The following is a 12,351-nucleotide window of genomic DNA, read 5'->3' as shown; positions in this document are numbered from 1 at the left end:
GTGTCTAATTAGTATCTCAGCTGAGACACTGAGGGCTCTCAGCATTGTGACAGTGCTGTAAAGTGAGGCACAGAAGCATTCTTGATTTGTCCCGCTAGCATCAGCTTGTGGTAAACTGCTGGGGTACGCAGCAAAAAAAAAAAAAAAAAAAAAAAAAAAAAAAAAAAAAAAAAAAAAGGACATTCTGTTAAGTGAACTGAACCAGGCGCAAAATGACAAGTGCTCATGTTCTTGTTCCTAGGATCCAAAACAGTTATCATCATAGAGGACAGAATAGTATCTGCTCGACAGCTGAAAAGGAAAGAGGATAGACACCAGACTCCAAGACAAGAAGAATTACTGCCAGGGTTCTATAGTACGATAGGGTAAATATAGTCTACGATAATCTGCATTACTTTCCAAAACTTAAAAAAAAAAAAGAGTCCTCAAATGCACAGAAATAATGTTTGGGAAGATGGAACTACAGTGATCCCAGTTCTATCATTACACATTAAATATTTGTATTAAGCCTGCTGTACTTCATAAACACACAAATATTGTATGCCAATCTACAATTTGTAAGGGTAGTGCTTATTCTCAGCTGAGTAGAAGTGAGGGAGCATCATTTTTGACGGCAGCCTTCTCTGTGGAGTTAGAGCCAGACTCACTTGTTTTAAGAAGAGGAAATGAGGGTGAGAGGAGGACTTCCAGAACTGTAATAAACAGAAGGTGACCTGAGAGCTTGGTACCATGAAGACTCTTTTCCAGTGGGGGCCGGTAGACCCAGGGTTTGACCTCTAAGAAGCTCTTTCCGCGTACCACGTGATGATCGGTAAGGAGCAGAGTTCCCATCTCGCCTTAATGGGTGGGTGAGTAAACTGGGGAGTGACACTCTAATAGGGGTAATTACCAGGTGTGTATGGTTTCTGCCTTACAGAGCCAGTCGAAGAGTAGCAAGGCATTAAGGACAGGACAGAGGTGACCTTCCTCTGTGACTCAACAGACTTGATACTGGTAGCCATTAGGCTTCTAATGTTGGGAAGTTGGAAAGATGAGGGGATAAGGCAGCCTAATTGATGCTATTAGCCAAAGTGAATTTCAGAGGAAGACCAGCGTTGGTAACAGGTAAGTGCTCCTGTAGTCCAGGTCTCAGCAGTGCCCTCCCGATATCAGTTCATCTTCTACCTGCTTTGAAGCTCGCTTTTCATTGCTGTATTTTCATTTGGTAAAAGTGTAAATGTTGTGTGCAGTCACTGTCCTACCCACCTTTGCTTTTGTAATTTTTATTCTATTGCTTTTGAGATGCAGTTATCCTGATTGGCAATGCTTGGAATCAGAAATGTTTCAAATTTTACAGGTCTTCTGATTTTGAAGTATCCGTACAGACTTTACCAGGAGAGCATCCATCTGAAGATAACAGCACTGAAATATGCTGTACCCTTCAGCAATAAAGCCATTGCTTTCACTCCAGTTGGCGTCAGAACGCTATTCCAGCTTTCTAAATGCCTTTTAAAACTCCAGCTTTAAAATAGGTTTTACTCTACCTGAGATTTATCATGGTGCTTTTCAACTTCTGGACTGTGTTTTCTATAATTTATCATCACTTTCTTATCCAAGTAGCATTCGTAAGTTAACAGCTGCTGTGGCGATACTTTGCTGTGTGTATTTTAATATTATTTCATTTGCCTCCATTCGCCTCCAAATATTCATATTTATTGGATTCATTATTTCTAGTAACTATACAATATTGTACCACATTAATTTTTAGGATACCTAGATAAAAGTAAAATAAAAATTATTTTCTGATTTGTTTGTTTGCTTTAAAATCCGAGATCTAGTTTTGCCCAAGCAGGCTTCAAATTCATGATCTTCCTACCTCATCCTCTGGAATTCTGGGGTTTCAAATATATGCCACTATGCCAGGCTTGAAAATTTACTTTAAATTAAATAAATTAAATCACAGTTATTTTAATTGGCACTCAGTTACCAATGAACATGTAATGTCACACATTTTAAACAAAATATGAAAAAAAATCATTCTGAAATTTATTTTGGAGAAGAAAAGGTCAACAGCTAAAAGGATTCTGAAATATATTAAAAAATCAAGAGGCAACCATCCAAATCATCACAAAGAATGTTATTTGTTTATAGTTACAAAAAGAGAACAACCTGGTGACCAATAAATACCTGGGAAAGACACTCGGGGGGAGATTTTCAAATACCCAGGAGAGTTGTTTGCAGACGAAAGCATGTGAGTTTGGGCGGCAGGGCCTCCACACATCTGCCTTTGGAGGAGACTGGTGCTTTAGGGAGCCACTGACAAGAAGCAGAATGTGGAGATACTGGTACCCATACTCCCAGTTCTAATTACCTCTCTGGAAACCTCCTGAACTCTGGGACAAACAAAAATATGTATGCAGCCAAACTATTTGTATTAGAAAGAAAATGGATTGTATAACTACTCCCATGTAGAAGGCCATAAAACCGGAGTGCTGACCTTTATAACAGTATACTCACAGACAAAAAAGCAGTCTATATCTTTACAGATAGAAATAACTGTCCAAAGAGTGAGTGCCAAAGAGTTAAATATAATAATTCTGTTACTGTTACTGTTAATTTTCATCTTGAAAGAATCTAGAGTTACTTTGAAGATGCACCTCTGAGCATGCCTATGGGGGGGTGCACTTCTTGATTGTGCTGGTTAAGATGAGAAGACATGCCATTATATGGGGTATTGTTCCATAGCTAGGAGCTATATCCTTGAAAAAGTGAGAAGCAGATGCATTCATAGCATTCTACTACTTGATTGTGGATGTCATGTGACCAGATGATTCAAGACCCTATCGTGTCAATAAGAAAAGTAACAGGTAGAAAGAGGTACTGGAATGCAGTGTGCTGTTGTCATAAAGCTGCCTGAGTAGCTTTTAGGACTTCGGAACTACTTTTCAGGTGGAGGCTTTGTTACTTTGGTTCAGAAATGCCGTTTGATGTGGTAAACAAAGTTTAATGGGACACAGGAGCTTGGAAGGCAGGAATGTTCGGCAAAATGCAAAATGGTAGCCCAGCTTTTGAGGTTTTAGAATAGAAGGAAAACACTACCGAGAATTGGGTAGGAGCCATTTGTGTGATTTATTTACTTATTTGGCCAAGAATATGATTTCTCTCTGCCAAAGTCATGAGAGTTTGAGAGAAGTAGAATTTAAAAATATGTTCTATTTTTTATTTTTATTTTTGATAAATATGTGTGGACAAGCATAAAATCTTGGGAAAGGGGAATGTGGACAACAAAGCTATAATTATTAATGAGGTTAGCACCATTAGGGAGAAACTTGGCACTCGGTACAAAAGGAAAGGTACCTTAGGAGCAAGACCACACTCGTTGAAGGCTCCAACTTTAAAGATGTGAATTTATGTGAAGAATGAAAGACGTAAGAGAATGCAGCTGAGGGGTTTCCTTGCTCCTGCAAAGCAACTGCCTAGACAAATTTCTCCAAGAGCCAGTGTATAAAAGTTGCTGTAATTACGATGCAAGTGGAACTAAGCTCCTTCCTTAACTGGCAATAGAACTTTGCAGTCTCATTCACTGAGTACTCATTCTGAGGATATGAAAAAATGCAATACTGAGAGAACCATGGAGTCTTGTTGCATAGTTTAAGAGAGCTAAGGCTATGCTATGCACGAAAGGGTCAGAAACCTTTCAAAAAAGCCCTCAGGCACTGATGCATAACAGTGAGACATAAAGACTAGCTTTTGGTGGAGACCTCAGGATGTTGGAGATGTCCGGACTGTGGGGTGTCTGTCAAGGAGAGCTGTGAGTGTGAAGTGGAGCCCCCCCCCCCAAGAGAGAGGAGGCTGTAGGTGTTGTGGCTGACATGGCTGGAGAAATGGGACTAACCAAGCCCTTTGGAATCCAGCCAATTTCGCCATGAGTCCCAGATGCTGGACATAAAGTTGCAAGATTTTGGGTTTGCTCTACTATATTTTGGCCCTGCTTTGGTTTGATTGCTTCTTGTGTTCTTATTATTTCTCTTGGTAAAAAATATTTACTTTGTACCATTATATGTTTAAAGTATGTGATTTGTTTTATTGGTTTATTTTATAGGAGCTCACTGTTAAGAAACTTTGGACTTTTAAAGTATTTTAACTGTTAAAAATCTACGGGGATTTTTAAAAGTTGGACTGAATTCCTTTGCATTCCAACCTGGTCATTAGCCTGTAGGAAGGGGACAAGGGATGAAAGCTTATTACTTATAAGTTTGGGTGTCCCACTGACAAGAAGTGGAGGTGTGATTGCTGGTGTTAGTCGTCAATGTGACAGATTCTAGGGCTGTCTGGAAGATGTTTCTGTGGGCATGCCTGTGGGTATTATGTTTATTACTTTCATTGAAATGGGACAGTCTACCACTGTGTATGTGGCACCGTTCCCTGTCTGAGATCCTGAACTATATAAGTGAAGAAAAAAAGCTGAGCAGTCTCATGTGTTCATGGGCTTCTGCTGATGTGGGATTCCCCTCTGTATGCCATGAATATGTTTTACTATCATTGATTATTAAAGAAGCTGTTTCAGCCAATGGCTTAGTAGAGTAAAGCCAGGCAGGAAATCAAACAGAAATATAGAGAGAAAGTAAGCAGAGTCAGAGAGACACCATGTAGCTGCCGAAGGAGAAAGACACCAACCACCAGCCAGAACCTTACCAGTAGACCATAGTCTAGTAGAAATACACAGATGAATAGAAATGGCTTAATTTAAGATGTAAAAATTAGCTAGAAATATGCCTAAGCTATTGGCCAAACGATAAAGTTTCTGTGTGATTATTCGGGCCTGAGTGGTAGGGAAATGAACGAGCAGTCTCCACACACATTCTGCTTCCTTATGGTGGACACATTGTGGCCGAATGATTCAAGCTCCTGCTCCCATGGTTTCCTCACATGATGTACTATGCCCTGGAAACACGAGGGGAAATAAGCCTTTCCCCCTTAATCTACATTTTTAAGGACTAAAACTTTTTAATTATGTAAATATCTATTGTGTGTGGCAATGGGTAGCATGAAGATATTGTCATATAAATATATCTTTACATATATCTTGAACATGTCCCCTCTTATATTTCCTATCCCTGTAAGTCCCTTCGGACTCCATTGGTCCATATATTTCATGCTGTTAATACCAATATGAGTTTTGTATTTCTACAAAATTTGGGAACCACGAACTTACTACTCTCTTTTCCCTTCCTTCTCTTTTTGTATTACATTTTTAAGATCCCATTTTTTTCCCTTCAACATGCCTGAAATTAAATATGAATGCATTTTAAACTTGTCATCTAAGAATGAAGTCATGAAAACTTTTACCAGAATCTTAATGTTAGTATGTAGTTTTCCCTCTGGGTAAGGAATGTTGTGAGCGGTCTGGGGTACCCTACAAACCAGAACCCAGACATCAACGCCTGGAGAATGCAGCAGGGGCACACTGTCACCCGTGGAAACCCGAAGGGAATAAACACTAGAATTCATAGCAAAGGAGAGGATCCCAGCCTGGTTTTCTAAGTGAAAGCCACGATTAAACACAAATGCATAGTTTGCTTCTGTTTGTTACCCTAATACTAACCTCAACTTAAATATTCCTAAGGCTACCCAAACATGGCTCTTTCTACATTGGCATGCGCCTAGGCATTTGTGGGTCCTCTGGGTGACCTTGTGAGAGTGTGGGTGTGAGTACATGTGCCTCTTTGTGCCTTCACCTCTGGTGGCAGTGGTACAGAGATCCCAGGTATAGAGTGTCTGAGATGATACCCACATGATGACATAATAGGAAATCGACACTAAAATGATCTACAGAGAGCAGGGAGGACAGGGAGAAGACCCTAAGAGGCAATTTTCTTTTCCTGGGATGCATGTGGTATAGAGGGAGTGGCATGAAAAGCTCTTCTAGCTTCTCAAAGCTGAGGGTCTGGCTAAAGCCAGGCTTCCCAGGTCAGTGTGTGGCATGAGCAAATGGAAGCCATTGTGTCCCATTGTACACATGGAAAGGCAGAAGGAGAGCTGTTGGTATCTCTGGTCAGTCCTAGAGTAAGCCTATGAGGAAGAGACTTAGGCTGGAAAGCTCCAGGAAGTGACCCTCACTTCCTTTAAAAAAAAAATGGTCCAAATGGAACACGGACTCCTGGTTACCAGGTAACCAGAGATCAGCAGCAGCTTCAACTGACCCAACTGACTCAACTGACCAGTCTGGAAGGAAGTGCTTCGGAGACAGGAGACTCGCTCAGGTTCACACTTCCAGCAGCTCAGACAGCATAAAAGGCAAGAGTGGTGGCCTTGGCCACCTTTGGAGACATTGGGAGTGCCCTCTGACCCATCACCTCTGACGGTTTTCCCCCAGGGAAGCCAAGGTAACATAGGCCAGCCCATGGCAGGAAACCTTTCTGGTCCCCCTGATTCACTGCAGTCCCTGACTGGGTATGTACTCCTGTGAGGACATGGAGGGACATTCTATGCGCACACTTTTTCACTTCAGTGTGTGGTAATGGGCTGTTGATATCTCTGAGTATTCACATTTAAACCCCCCTTCCTTCCTTGGTTTTTCCTTAGAATAAAAGGGAGCTGCTAAGTCCCCCAGGTTCACTTCTAACAGCCAGGGCTACATGGAAAAAAGTGGTCAACAACATAGCAACAGCTGTCCTGAACCATGACACCAGCTTCACCTGCACTTTTCTTGGTGTCTGTCCAAAGTTTGCTAACACCTGGGAGGTGCTGGACCTGATAACGAAAGCTTGACACAAATTTGGGGCCTCAAGCCTCCTGGTTTGGTTTTAGGAAGGCTCTACTCGACTTCAGGGCTGTATGCTCTTATAGGACAAGTACAATTGTATCCTGACATCCATTTGTCCTTGGCCTCAAGCTTCGAAGTGACATGGCCAGAGAGAGGGTGGGGAAGGCGACTCTAGATTGTGTCATTCACTTTCCCCAACAAGTGTCAAACATTGTTCTTTCTCGTGCTATGAGCAGAAACTTTTCCCTATTTGTATGAAGGGTTCTAGACGCTGCCTGCGTTTGATGAGATGAATAGAGGCAGGCAAAAGTCCCTGGGAGACACCCAATAAGCCCTGTATCAACAAAGAACCCTAGCAATGAGCAGCTTAGGTTTCACCCACTGCATGAAAATCCCTGAAGAGCTAGGACAGAGGCTCCTTTCACAGGCCCTTAGCATGGAAATCAGAGCAGTGCAAAATGTCCCCAGCACCTCCATCCCCTTCCTGGCTTCTAGTCCTACATCAGATTCAAGAAGGTTCCTATAGATCTCTTAGTGGGTTGGGGACACGTGGCCTTAGCTACACCTTCATGGAATGTTGCAGGTATAGATCTTTCCAGACTGCCTGTGTGAAGCAAACAAAGACTTTAATGGGCTTTGGATGACTAGGGAGGTAAGAGTCCATCTGCACAGTGTGGTGTTTTGAGTGGCTAGGGTTGAAGACTAAGCCATTGGCATCCACCCTGCTCCTGGGATTCCTACTAGAGGGATGGAACCAGAGACTTCACCTGCAGGTAGAGAAAAACAGATTCTCCAATGGTCTCCTTGGTTCTGAGGAACACAGGGATGGATGGAACCTAAAGGGCCCTAGGGGAATTCCTAGGGGAGTTCCTCCAAGGAACAGAAAATGTCTGGAGCCATCTCCATCCAGCCCCACACTCCTGACCACCATGCCCAGAAGCACATGGACTGGGCAGCTTTTTCTTCATCTGAGGGACCACTGCTGTGCTAGTGGAACAAGGCCAGGCTTCTGACTCTACTTTGTGTCAACCTTTTGCTCCTTGTAGTGCCATATTCTGCTTTTTGTCCATGTGGCTTCAGAAAGACCCCCAGATTTTAGTGGCTCTCCAGACCTTGATGAAGAGACTGTTGAACTATTTAAGGCTCAATGTGTCTTCCTTGGGTGTCACTATCCATGCAAAAGAGCTCCTATCAGTGATGGAGGCACAGGAGACTAAAGGGGATGAGGTGGCCTGGGGTAGGTGCCTGGGGATGGAGGAGGTGGTTTCAGTAATGGCTTGCATCAGGAAATTCTCCAGAAGCTTTGGCCTGGAACCAAAGCTGGGCACCACTTGGTGGGATGTCCTCTTACAGGAAGAGGTGACTGGGGATTCTCTGGCATGAACAGACCTTGTGTGCTCAGCAAAACCATCTCTGGGAGGCTCATCCCATCCTGGAAACTTCTAGGATACCTTTACTCATTGGTTCCTCTCTTTCTGTCCTTAGGTTTTGGGCTCTTCATGGCAACAGCTCCAGAAACCCCAAAGCAGGATTCATCCAGGATGGGAAAGTCTCCACATCTAAGAACAGCTTCTGTGGCAGGGCCACAGCGAAATCTGAAACCCCGAGAGGACATTGGGCATCTGGATCCAGCAGTTAGGGAACCAACTGTGGCAGAACATGGACAAGTGCAGCTTCTGACTTTAGATCAGCCTCTGCCCACATCAGCTGGTACACAGCCACCTCTAAATGTGGCTGCATTTGTTCCAGCTACCAGACAGGTATTTCTGTCTGCTGTTGTGCAATTAGGTACACCAGAGCCCGTTTCCCCTCTGCCTGATGTTGACATATAACTATGTAGTAGAATTACCTGCTGAGTTCCACCCTGCCCCTGTTCCACCCATAAGTTGTCTTCCCTCTCTTTAGAGAAAATAGCTTCTTTCATTTTTTAAAATTCTTTTGTATTATTTTCATTGTTGGGTTGTTATTTAGGTTTTAATATTAATAAAACTTATTGCTTAATCATTTTAAATGACATGATTCAGGGACATTAGGTCTACTCTCCATGTGGTACAATCTACTTATGTCAACCTTTGACAACTCTGAGCCAAACAGGTCAATCAGCCATGGAAGGACCATCTTGGAAGCAAGGGGAAAGCGAGCAGCTTGTGTGGCAGAAAATGAGCAAATGCCAACAGTAGAGAGGAACATAAACTGTATGACTGCAAACTGGCAGTGTTGTGCTCAGTGGTGTCCCCTATTGAAGCCAGTGTAATTGTTACCACTCTCGACAACCCTGAGCCCAGAGCTGTGCGCGCACACTCTCTGCACCTTGTGACACTTTGTCACACAATGAGCATGTTTAAACAGATGGTAATCATAATTTCCAGGCTTACCCAGAATGTTGGGGGTGATCAATAAATGACACAGCTGAGCCCATGGAAATTTTACACGTTTGTCTGTGAGGAACAGATTGGATACAGTCTTACTGCTCACCACATACAGAAAACCCTCCACCAGAAAAACTAGAAATCACCATTAAAAATGTCCCTCTGTAGTCCTCATGCTGGGCATGAGAGATGCCATCTACCATTTAGAAGACCGGGTGGTCTAAGAGTGCATCCCCAGGTATAGGGCAGCTCATTTGGGCTGTGATGAGGGAGGACTCACACTTTAAGCTACTTTAGTAACAGTATTTAATCACATCACAGGAAAATTAACTAAAGCAATGTCTATTAAAGAAAATAAATTCTCTGGGTGGTGGTGGTGCAAGTCTTCAATCCCAGCACTTGGAAGGCAGAGGCAGGAAAATCTCTGTGGATTCGAGGCCAGCCTGGTCTACGGAGTGAGTTACAGGACAGACAGGGCTGTTTCACAGAGAAACCCAAAACCAAAAGGAAAAGAAATTAAAAAGGCAGTATAATAAACTCACCATGATCCATTGACACCAACATATGTAGAGAATATAAAGTTTGCCTGAATGTAACCACCCAGATGTGAGGGAAGAGAATAAGATAGGCAGGAAATTTTCTTTATTAAATTTTTAAGAGAGAGGAGAGGATGAGGGGAAGGAGGAGGAGGAGGAGGGAAAAAAATGAGTGTATGCAAGTGAACTACAACATATGTAGGTAGTGGAAATACTTCTTGTGTCCACACCTATGTGACATTACTTTGATACTTCTATATGTGGCTAAAACACCTCAAAATTTAAGATTATTGCTGTTTTATCTTTCCTGATCTACAGTTATTTTATTTGTGAATGGTTTTCTTTTGTTTGTTGCTGTTTGAAATTTTCTGTTGTATTTTTATTTATTATTCTTAGGCAATTTCATACATGAATATAATATACTAATTGTTTCGGTAATTTTCATCCCCTCATTTTTTTTCAAGATGATCTAGATACCTTTCCTTGCTCAATAATCTATGACTGGCTTGTTTGTAACTAGATGTATGATTTACATTGTTATTGAATTTAAACATGTCAAAATGAATTATTTGTTTTCCCTTTGTATTTAGCATGTGGGGTGTGTGTGTGTGTACATGAGCATGTATGCACGCCCACATGTGTGTGCACAGATGCACTCATGCATTCATCTACACGTGTTCACACAGAAGCCAGAAATAAATTTCAGGTAATCTTCCTCTATGGTTCTCCATCTAATTTTTTGAAACAGTGTTCTCTCCCTACATTTGGGGCTTGTTAATTTTGTTAGACTGGTATAATAGGATTATCTAGAGTCACAGAACTTATGGAATAAATATATATATATATATATACATATGAATTATATTTTTGGTTTTCAACTTGGCTATATCTGGATATATCTATATGCATTCCCATATATTTATATTCATATGAATTAATTGGAATGACTTACAGGCTGTAGTTCAACAATGACTAGCTGTGAATGGAAAATCCAAGAATCTAGTAGCTGACCAGTCCCACAGGTTGGGTGTCTCAGCTGGTCTTTGGTATAGTCTAGATTCTAAAGAAGTAGGCGCCAATGCCTGTGGAGAAATGGATGTGCTGCAAAGGCAAGCATGCTTCTTTCTTCCACTGTCTTTATATAGGCTTCCAGCAGAAGGTGTGGTCAAGATTAAAGGTATGCCTTCCCACCTCAAGATCTGGATTAAAAGGGTGTGTCATCTCTCCTCCAGATCCAGATCAAAAGTCTGTGGGTTACAGCCTAAAGATCCAGATCAAAGGCTTGTTATCTGTTGGCCTCAAGATCCAGATCACAAGTGTGTCCTCCATTTCTGGACTGTAGAAATAGTCCAGATATAGCCAAGTTGAAAACCAAGAATAGCCATCAGAACTGGGTAGCCAACAAACCCCAGATTCTATCTCCTTCCCTTGCACTAAGGTTAGGTTTGTGTGCAGTAGCTTCTGACTTTTGGTGTGGCTGCTGGAGATTCAAACTCAGGTCCTCATGCTTGTACAGTCAACACTTTACCCATTGATCCATCCCCCAAACTACTAATTAGGTGAATTCTTTCTTCACTTTATATGATTGCAGTTATAAAATGTCCTCATTAAATATTATTCAGTGCTTCCCCGCTAAGGGAATGTCCAGGGTGCTACAGATTTGTCAGTGAAGCTGTGGAGGCTCCATCACAAGATTACACTGGAGCTGAGGCTTCAGTCTTTTAATTTCAAATGATTTGTTTATGTGTGTTGGTGTTTTGCTTGCACGTATGTCTGTAGGAGGATGTCAGATCCCCTGGAACTGGAGTTACAAACAGTAGTGAACTACCATGTTGGTGCTGGGAATTGAACCCAGGTCCTGAAAGAGGACCCAGTGCTCTTAATTGCCAAGCCATCTCTCCAGTCCCAAGGCTTCATTCTTAAAACAGTCTTTTAACTCATTGGACAGATGAATGACACTCATGTAAAAGATAGCTCATCTCAGCTAAAGATCTTTATGAAGTCTTTATCTTCATTTCTTCTAAAAGTATTGATTCGATGTTTTCCTAGTCTAGTTCATAAGTTCTGAAATTAGTATTAGGCAACACGTGCAGTTTCTTTCTGTGTAGTTGCATTTCCTTTTCTGGCATGTGTATAATCTGTCTTCTTTGGACTCAGCACATGCCAAGTTTCTGTTGCAGTTGCTATTTCCGGGTCCAGATTGTTTGCTGTTTGTTGTTTTCCGTTTCTGTACTGAAACAAACCACACTTGAGTATTCCACCCCAGACTTCACAGCCCGTGTTCTCTAGCGGAAGATGCACGCCTCCCTGCAGCCGGGACTGCAGCGCTGTAGGTAACCGTCCTCAATCTGATGTCAGCAGTGTCCTGCATCTTGTGCCCTTTCCATGCTTCCTTGCTGCCCAGCAGTCTCTGCCTTTTCCAGTTGGACCACATTCAGTTCATCAGCATTTGTTTCCGCTCCCATCTGTATATGGGTGTCCAGCCACGACCACAAACGGACATGAAGGAAACCTTAGGTCGCTCTTGTTCTTTTCATGTGTCCACAACTTAAAAAGCTGGGGGGGGGGGTCTTTCATTTTTTTAAATTGTTTTATTTCTTTTGTTCTGAAACATTCTTCAGGCAGTGAGATGGATTTAGGCAGTTTCTTCCTCTTTGTTCACTTTTCTTTGGCCTTGAACTGTCTCCTTAAGTCACTATCT

This window comes from Arvicola amphibius, chromosome 5, assembly GCF_903992535.2.
Source record: "Arvicola amphibius chromosome 5, mArvAmp1.2, whole genome shotgun sequence".
Lineage (NCBI taxonomy): Eukaryota > Metazoa > Chordata > Mammalia > Rodentia > Cricetidae > Arvicola > Arvicola amphibius.
This window is presented reverse-complemented; position numbering follows the sequence as displayed.